Source organism: Arachis hypogaea, chromosome 19 (genome assembly GCF_003086295.3).
Source record: "Arachis hypogaea cultivar Tifrunner chromosome 19, arahy.Tifrunner.gnm2.J5K5, whole genome shotgun sequence".
Taxonomy (NCBI): domain Eukaryota; kingdom Viridiplantae; phylum Streptophyta; class Magnoliopsida; order Fabales; family Fabaceae; genus Arachis; species Arachis hypogaea.
In genome coordinates, this window is record NC_092054.1 from 126,069,249 (window position 1) to 126,079,558 (window position 10,310).

The 10,310-nt window shown below is 37.7% G+C and overlaps 1 long non-coding RNA gene across 3 annotated transcripts; it reads left to right on the forward strand.

Annotated features, from left to right (window-relative positions):
* The first annotated feature begins 210 nt into the window (after positions 1 to 210).
* Positions 211 to 7,912, forward strand: LOC112779770 (uncharacterized). 3 transcript variants are annotated; one of them, XR_011877789.1, is made up of 7 exons: positions 211 to 394; positions 509 to 579; positions 5,988 to 6,030; positions 6,153 to 6,179; positions 6,973 to 7,088; positions 7,161 to 7,445; positions 7,551 to 7,912. It is a non-coding gene; the product is annotated as an uncharacterized lncRNA (long non-coding RNA). The 3 variants fall into 3 exon arrangements; XR_011877788.1 differs by having other exon boundaries at positions 212 to 579; positions 6,973 to 7,070; XR_003190849.3 differs by having other exon boundaries at positions 213 to 579.
* The last annotated feature ends 2,398 nt before the right edge of the window (positions 7,913 to 10,310 follow it).

The window sequence follows — 10,310 nt, forward strand, 5'->3', positions numbered from 1 at the left end:
CTCTTGTTTTGAACTATTATTATATCTATGCCTTAATGTTATGTGGACATGCCTTAAAGGACACTCTGTTTTTGGCAGCTGTATTATATCTTTATATTTATTTCAGTCAATTCTCAATTCAAACAATTACATGTTTACTTTTTTGCTTTAAGTGAATAATTATAAGCTGTAAGCAACTAAGCATATATACAAGTATACAACTATCACTACTTTTTATCTTTCTTTTTCTTTTTTAAGCTTATAGTGTCAGTGTTTTTGGGAAAAAAAAGGGTTAATTCTTTTGCTATTGCTATAGCCCAATTGTTCAAATTTGCTATTGATCCTTCTTGGTGCTGTGGTGGTTGTGATTGAGATCTGGAATTTGATTCTTCTTCTTCTAATTCTTCTCTGCTAAGTTGTTCAATTTCTATTTTGTGCTTAATTTCTTCTTCTTCCTCTTTTCTTTCATGAATTTTATAAAAAGTAGGAGGAGGTGAGCATTTACAAGCTTTGCTGGTTGGTGAAACAGGACCTACAGTTCAAGATCCTTCTCTCATCAAGGTCCCCCACAGTCATTAATTGAAGCTTAAAAACAAGAAGGTAAACAAAAACAACCCTCCTGCCCCCAAACACACACACACATCATGACTCATCCATTCTTCTACGCTTTTCATTTTCCTTTGCTAGTTCACCAAAATCAGATCATCATCGGAGTCTTGCTCAACAAAATCCTGGACTCCTGGTTCTAGTTAAACACTTTAACATACTCATCCATGCACTCAGTCCAGTGATTCGCTTAATTATTCTCTTCCATTTTTTCATTTTGCTTCTGAGTTTCTAATTCAATTTTGTTTCAGTAGAATTTAATTTCCAGAATCATATGACAATAAAATTTCCTGAATCATATGACAATAAAGTTTGTCAGAGAACTATTCATGGACTGATCTTGCAGCTGCATCTTCTTCCGCTGCTCATCATCTCTTTTGACTTGCATGCAATGTTTGTGGTTTGAGTGCATTTTTTCCTTTATCTATTGTTGGTTGTGGTTCTTAGCTTCCTTTAATTTTAATTTATTTTGTTTTGTTTAACATGAGTGCATTGCATGTTGTTTGGTGACTCATAAACTAAGTTTCTTCCTCCATAACAGAAAGAGAGTGTTTTGAGGACTAGTCCACCTTAACTTGCATATTTGTGAGGCTCAAGAGTCAAGATTATTTTGATTTCGAATGAAATGTCATATAGAGTGTTCTATGTGACCTGACAACTGACACAACCCTCTATCTCTAACCTTATTAATTCTAAGTCATTCAATTCAATTCTCTTTTCCTTCTTTTTTATCAAATTAGATTGATTCAATAAGATGGGACGTACATGCATGTTTGTTGGATTTTGGGACATTTTCTCAGAAGACGCCAAATCCCCACTCAAAATCATGCAATCTCTTATACTTGACCAAACTAGAACTTGTTTCGATGATACAACCACCCATAACATAATTAATGCAAAAAATCCCTTCTTCCCTGGCACACTAATTAGTGTAACCTTTTTCTGCTTGTTATATAATTATAACATTAGTCAAAATAATTAATGTTATAGGTATGATTACTCAATATTAATGAAACATACAGAAATGTGGCAGAGTTATTATTAATGAAAGTAAGTAAATATTGATGAGGATAAGAAAAAGAGAAAAAGGAAAAGCAAGGGAGAGGAAGATAACTTTTAAAAGAACCAATGCTGAGGGGAATAAAGGAAGGGAGAGGAGCAGAGAGTCTTGGGACGTAGCAAACATGTCGGTGCTCTGGTGGGTCTCTATTCTCAAACAAGAAGGAGCCCAGTGTCACGGCCTTGGACACACTCCAACGCTACCGTGCCGGCACTCGGACTTACTCAACCTCTTGAGCTAAGACCAAGTCAGCCTAACCCTCAATACTTAGCAAGAAAGCTAAGAACACAAGAGAACACAAGAGAAAGGAAGCTTTGGTGGAAAGAACACTTTATTACTCAAGTGTTGGTTACAAATGATTCACACACTGTTAAATCTAACCTTCTAAAATCCTCCGTGACATTCTCCCCCACCTAATGCGCAGACGTCCTCGTCGCGTTCTGTTCATGATAGCGCTCTAGGTGTTCTTGGAATTGCCACAGATCTTCGCGAGTTTCCCAGCTAGCTTCAGTTATCGGGAGCCCTTTCCACTTGATCAAGTATTGGATACTTGGTGGTACTCCTCTTCGTCGCACGACGCGATTAGCTAGGATCTCTTCGATTTCTTTGTCAAAAGATCTAATCACCACAGGCGGAGCACGACTCGAGTTACCTCTACTCGGTTCGTCTTGGTCCTCATGATATGGTTTAAGCATACTCACATGGAAGACCGGGTGGATCTTCATAGAGGGAGGGAGTTGTACTTTATAAGCAACCTCCCCAACACGTCCAATGATCTCAAATGGTCCTTCGTATTTGCGGATTAAACCCTTATGAACCTTGCGAAAGGCTTTGAATTGTTGTGGAAGAAGTTTGATCATTACCTTGTCTCCCACTTGATAGCTTGCATGCCTCCTCTTCTTATCTGCCCATTTCTTCATCCTCTTGGCAGCTTTGTCGAGGTAAGAACGAGTGACATCTGCTTGTTCTTCCCATGACTTAATCATATGATAAGCTCCAGGGCTCTTTCCTGAGTAAGAGGAAGAAAGAGAGTGAGGTGTAAGCGACTGTTGTCCAGTCACAATCTCAAATGGGCTCTTCCCTGTAGACTCGCTCCTTTGCAGATTGTATGAGAATTGAGCAATGTCTAGGAGTTTTGTCCAATCCTTCTGATTAGCGCTTACAAAATGCCTTAAGTAACACTCAAGTAAGGCATTCACTCTCTCAGTCTGCCCATCGGTTTGAGGATGGAAGCTTGTTGAGAAATGAAGCTCCGACCCAAGGAGTTTGAACAGCTCTGTCCATAGTCGTCCTGTGAAGCGTGGATCTCGATCACTAATGATGCTCTTAGGCAATCCCCAGTACTTCACCACATTCTTGAAGAATAGTCGTGCTGCTTCCTCTGCAGTGCAGTCAGTAGGGGCAGGTATAAAGGTAGCATACTTCGAAAATCGATCCACTACTACGAGAATAGATCCAAACCCCTCGGACTTCGGTAAGGCAGAGATGAAATCTAGAGAGACACTTTCCCACGGTCGCTCTGATGGAGGCAGAGGTTCCAACAACCCACTTGGTGTCTTGTTTTCAATCTTATCTTGTTGGCACACAAGACAAGTCTTCACATAGCTCTCCACTTCATCTCTCATTTGAGGCCAATAATAAGAAGATTCAATGAGTGCTAAGGTCCTTCGCTGACCTTGGTGACCAGCCCACTTGGTGTCGTGGCATTCCCTCACTAATTTTCTTCTTAGATTTTCCCATTTAGGGACGTATAGTCTTCTCCCTTTAGTGTAGAGAAGGTCGTTTTCTAACCAAAATCTTTTGGTCTTACCTTCTCTAGCCAACTCCACCAATTTCTTGGCTAGTGGGTCGTGATGCAACCCTTCCTTGATGGTATGCACAATAGAAATGGCCGACATCCTGTATGGTTTTGAGATAGGCGGTTTCGCTCCTAACTCCAATTCAATGTTGTCATCCATCTTTCTTCTAGGTGGTAACTGCTTTGGCAACTCGGGAGGCATCACATCCTTATTTTCTTCAATGACTTCCTTGATTTTGGGAGGAACGTCTTCTCTTTTGGATATTGACTCCTCTTGTAATAGAGCCAAATATGTAGTCTCTCCCTTCTTGAAACCTTTCTTGAGTTGCATGGTCGAGAGCATCGGAATTCCTCCAGCCTTTGAGATTGTAGGGACCATGCATGGAGACCCTTTCTCCATGACGCATACTATATTGTAGTATGGCATAGGTATTATATTTGCCTTCCTTTGGAAATCGAGCCCGATGACTATTTTAAAATCGTCCATGGGTGCTACTGAGAAATCCACAAGGCCCTTCCAAGAACCAAGAGTCATCTCAACCCCTTTTGCTACTCCCTTAAGGGGTTCACCCTTGGTATTCACGGGTTTGAACCAACCATTCTTTTCGGTGATCTTCAACCCAAGCCTCCTTGCTTCATTAGGCGTGATGAAGTTGTGTGTAGCACCAGTGTCGATCATAGCCATGACAGGTTTTTCATTGACAAAGGCTTTGACATACATCAAGCCTTTTTTTTTCTGCAGTACTTGCCTCTTTGGTCTTCACAGCATTTATGTGTTGGATAGATCCAACACACTCAGTTACTTGAGTTTGAGCTTCTCGTTCCTCAGCAATAGATGCCAAAGTCCCTAGCTTGGGACAATCCTTCATTTGGTGCAGTCCCTTGCACACGAAGCATCCTCCTTTGGGCACGAAAGCCTTCTTTTTTTCTTCGTACTCTTTCTTTGAAGAGTATTTTCCTTCTTTCTTGGTTGAGAAGCTCTTCCCCTTGTCTCCCCCACCTTTAGCAGAACTAGGCTTGGAGGAAGACTTAGGTTTAGAGTCTCCCCTATGATACTCAGTGAGTGATTCGGCCACCACGATGGCCTCATCAACATCCTTAACATTCCTTCTTTGTAGTTCTTGCTTTGCCCAAGGTTGGAGTCCATCAATGAAGAAGAACAATGCATCCTCTGATGCTAAGTTGGGGATTTGAAGCGTGAGAGTAGTAAACTCCTTTACGTAGTCGCTAATCGTACTCTTGTGCTTCAACTCCCTCAACTTCTTCCTTGCTTCATAAACCACATTCTCAGGGAAGAATTGTCTTTTCAATTCCCTTTTGAAATCTTCCCATGTGGCTATGTTGCAAGTGCCCTTTTCCATATCTACGCACTTTCTCCTCCACCACAAAGTAGCATTATCAGAAAGGTAGAGAGCTGCAGTGCGTACCTTTATTGCTTCTTCGACCACCCCTTGGCCTTCGAAGTACCTCTCCATTTGCCATAGGAAGTTCTCCACCTCGCGAGCGTCCCTTACGCCCTTGAACTCCTTTGGCTTGGGGAGATCAATCTTTGTCGTCTCCCTTATAATGGTTGGTCGAGATTTCGCCTCCTCGAACCAAACTCGAACTTCCTCAAATAGCTTTAAGGAATTCTCAAGCTTCTCTTCAATTTGGAGCATGCTTTCTTTGAAAGCATCTAGTTCTCCTAATACGTGAGCCTCGAGGGTCTCCTTGTCATGTTCTATCCTTTGGAAGCGCTCATCCATAGAGGATAGAACATTTTCCAACATAGAAACTCTTTCTTCTAAGAAGTTAGAGTCCTTACCTCTAGGCTCACTTGAAGAACGGACCTTCTTGCCTCCCCATTGAGAAAGAATAGTATCCCTTCCCCTTTGAGACTCAACATGCTCCATGGTGATACTAGAAGCCATTCCCACAAGCGACTTGTGCTCCCTCTCGAACCTTGGTCGGATACCAAATTGTCACGGCCTTGGACACACTCCAACGCTACCGTGCCGGCACTCGGACTTACTCAACCTCTTGAGCTAAGACCAAGTCAGCCTAACCCTCAATACTTAGCAAGAAAGCTAAGAACACAAGAGAACACAAGAGAAAGGAAGCTTTGGTGGAAAGAACACTTTATTACTCAAGTGTTGGTTACAAATGATTCACACACTGTTAAATCTAACCTTCTAAAATCCTCCGTGACACCAGGCTCAGAATTTATGTGTGGAACTCAGCAGTCAGAATCTTGGTCTATCTATTCCACCACTATGCTTGAATTTGAACAAAAAATAAAAATTTCTGGTGTCAGTTTATCTTTGAAGTTCTATCTAGTACCCTTTTATGCCTTCATTTAAGGAATAGTATAAAAATTCCATTCATTTTATGCATAATTCATCACATTCTTTACAATGGAAGTCTCAAGCAAGATTCTTTACATTTTTTTCTTTTATACTAATTTATAAATCCTAATCACTAGTTTAATTTGATTCCATCATTATTGTTGGTTTGTTAATTAAACAATTTGGATATTAATATACGTATATGCTATGGCCTATGCAGTGATATATTCAACCTCGTGGGTTGTCTCCTGGAGCCAGCTACGGTATGCTATGCTACCAACCATAATGCTTTAATTTCTTGTGGTTGTGGCTCTAACTTAGCTTGTTTTGGTATTTTGTTGCACTCTCTTCTTGTACTTTGGATGGCTCGTGGAAACGAATACAGTTGCCCACACAATACTACACAGCTCTGGTAATAATTAATAATTAATATGAAAGCATCAATTTTAATTTTCCCTAGTATCCACTGTATTACTCTGATAATGTTAGAGAACCAAAAAAAAATTTAAATTTACTTTATTTAATATTTAATTATTAATTCTAGTAACAATTAATATTTACTTCATCAATACACACATTGCTGCTCTGATTTGTTACTTAACACTTTAGATATCTGAATATTTGGTAATGAGTGAATGAATGAAACATTTTGAAACCTGGATCCTCAATAAAATCTGAATATTTCACGATTATTGAGATGTAAATAGAGAGCTGGCCCAATATGCTACAAACTAGTTTACAGGTTAGAATAAGAGTCACTCTAAGAATCAAGGATAATAAAGTAAATGTCAGTATAAAACGAAAGTCACCATATTCATAATTGTGGTCTTAGTGAACAGAAACAAACTAAAGTCTCTGTCTCTTGAATTATCTTAGTGAACAGAAACAAACAAGTTATTCATAATTCCATATGCTTAGAAGTGGTCATGCTTCCTAAAACTTTTGTGGTGTTTTGGATTCTGATGATTCTTATCCTAACACCAAATCATAAAATGGAACCAAAAGGATATGCACACTCAATATTTCACATACTTTAGACTTGTGTTCTTCTAAGTAGTGTAGTCAGTAGAAGTAGTGCATAATGTGGCAAAATTGCCGGTGCATCCATAGCTAGTTTTCTTCTTGTATCTCCGGCCTTCGGCTTTTAAGTGTCATGTTTTGGATGGATCTAACATGTGCCATGTACTTTGTTTCGACTTGAACAGCCAAAAGGTGCTTGGAGCAAGAAAAGATGGCGCGCCACTTCCTCTGGTAAACAAAACTATGATGTACTTATCAAGGCCACACTCTGGAGATTTTGCAAGTTATGAGAGGCTCTATGGTACTTCAGACTTTATATAACTACAACAAAGTACTGTGTACATTGAAGTTTATGGATTGATGTTTTGTGCAGAGTTCTTCATACACTGGATCTCTCCATAACTAAAATTTGGATCTCTCCATAACTAAGATATGTGTTTACTACTATATTTTAATTTTAGATTAAAGTGCTAATGACTTAAAACTATTTTTTTAGTTTCCTAACTTGTCAATTCTTTATAAAATTATCAGTTGGTTACCTTTTCCTGCTGGTTCTCAGAAGATTACAGAGATTATCAAGAACCGATATGATAAACCGTACAAAAAGTTTGGAGATGTCCCTCTTCCGACAAAGAAACTTTGGTTTAAGGAGTGGAAGGTAAGTGTTGGATTGAATAAAATTATTTTGGATTGAAATATAGTAGGTGATTAGTTAATAGTTGATAGTTGATAGTTGATAGTTGATTGTTAGTTGGATTTATAGAAAATTTGGAACGGGCAATTGTAAAGGCCAAGAAGGAAAAGCTGAAACAGAAGAGATGGAATGAGGCTTATGTTAGCTATTATGAGAAGGTTAGAGCGTCAAGTAGTTCTAGTACAGTTCCACTACCACCACCACCACCACCATCCTCAATCTCTTCGGATGAGGACTATGATGATGATGAGGATGAAGATGACAATGAAGATATAACTGATAGTTTTAGTATGGTTGAACAATATACTAGGAATTATAGTTGATGTCTTGATGATCAATACACTTTGTTTATGTTTTGAATTATATTGACTTGCTTGTTTATAGTACTTTTCTTTTAATTTGATAATACGATGAATTTGTTTATTTTGTAATTGGAAAAATCTAAAAAAAAATTCTATTTTACCTCACTGACGGATTTACAGACGGATTTTTTGTCTGTATTATTTACAGACGAAAAATTCGTCAGAAAATCCATCTGTAATTACCGATGGAATTCCAGGGAAATGGATGGAGAATTTACAGAGGAAAAATTCGTCGGTAACTGATAAAAATCTGTCGGTAATTTTCCGACGGAAAAAAAATCCATCAGTAAATAATTTCCGACGAGGTTTTTACAGAGGGACAAAATCTGTCGGTAACCAAAAATCTGTCTATAATAAAGACTAAATCTGTATCTAAATCTGTCTGTATTAATCCATTTTTTAGTTGTGTTCATAGCTAAAAATTAAGAAAAAAATTTTGATCATATTCCCTCATTTTATTTCTTTACCTCCAGATAACTTAAAAAAAAAAAAAGACAAAAAGATTTGAAATAGGTTTTTAGAACCAAAACCCATTGAAATCTCTAATCCATTCAAATTCTGAAATTCCAAAATTCCAACCCCTTTGTCCAGTAACGGTGAGCAGCTCAACGACAGTGGTTCTCTATGGCACTGTGCTTCTCGACGACGCTGGTCCTCCACGGCATTGCACTTCTCGACAACGCTGGTCCTCTACAGTGCTAAGCTTCTCAACGATTCTGGTCCTCTACGGCGCTATGCTTTTCGACGAATCTGGTCCTCCATGGTGTTGCACTTCTCGATGATTATGCTCCTCTACGGCGCTGCACTTCTCGACGACGTTGGTCACAATCTTTGTTTTCTTCCTCTCTGACATTTGCTCTCTTTGTTTACTTTCAAGTTTTTGTGTTGTTTTTTCATTCACTCTTGTTGATTTCGGCATGGATCTATGGTTTTCACTATCAATTTCAGTTATAATGTTCCATTCATAATCCATTACCACACATGCTTTTATGTTTTGGTAGTTAGTATATTCAGTTATTGTGTACATTGTAGTTTCGATTTGATATATTATTGCTTCTTAAATTTATCTAAAATTAGATTTAGGTAAAGAAATGGACTGAAATTGAATAGTGTAATGTTGTTGTTATTATGCCAATTCATTCATAGTAAGGTTGAAGGTATAATATTTTGCATAGATTTTGTTCTATTCTAATTTATATGGGTTGTATATTAAGAAAACATTCATATTTATGATTTTTAATATTGCATTTACATGTTTTATTTCTTTTCTTCCATGTAATTTTCTCCCCAGTTACTTGCAACTCACTGTAGTATCTTGCAATAGTATCAATATTATGAAAATTGAATGGATATAATATTAATGTTGATATGAAAAGCTTTATTTTTATTATAACTGTTGTTGCTTTGAATTCTTCCTTGCCAAATTTTATCAACATATCATCATAATCATGCTCCAATTCATACAAATTATTCAATCTTCATCAAATTCGCATACCACAAACACAATTCAATCAACCATTTATTCAATTTAATCCTATCTTAAGATTTATTAGCCTAAATTTCACGAAACATTACATATTAACTAAAAAAAACTGAAACCATACTTTAGCCGATTTTCACACAACTTAAAACACCGAAATTGACTTCCAAATAAGCTCAATGAAGCTCAACCACCAAAAGTTCAATTCCAATACCACCAACTTCACACCAATCATAGGAATTCAAGCTATACACATTCAATTTACCATAATTAGTCAATTTACCATAATTAATAACTAGGGCTCACAAATACACCAAACCACAAGGGTTTCAAAGTGACTTACCTTACGCATTGGTATTTAGGGCAAAATCCAACAATAATCCAATGTTAGATCACCCATAAATAACCAAAATCACAAAATCTACTCAATAACTAAACCCAAAATTTTGAAACTATTAGGGTAGAGAACTGGGCAAGAAAATGAAAGTTTCTTACCACTTTGTTAAGATAGAAATGACGAACTTGCAAGAGTTTTGCGTGGCTGCAAACGGCACGCAAATCGGAGCACCATATCTCAAGTTATGAGCAAATGAAGAAAAAGATGAATAATGGCTCTTCTTCCTCTCCTTTCAACTCAGCTGCTGTGTTTTTATGTTTATGTGATGAATGAGGCTGAATTGGCTTCATTTAAGTGCATTTATATGTTGGGATTGGGCCCAACTTGGGTCCGGTCCAATCGTTTAGCATTTTTGGTTTGTTTGGTCCAACTTTAGACCAAAACCTCTAGAATTAGCACTTAGTTTTTAATTCTAAATATTTTTCTAAGTTTTTCTGCGGTTTTTTTTCACTCGCAGTACCGGACAGACTTAAGCCGGTACTGCAAGCTAATTTACCGATACGCATTTTTACGCAATTTTTCATAAAAGATTATATTTTTTCACTCGAAAAAATCTACTGAATTCAAATCTTACCTTTAAAATTTCTAAT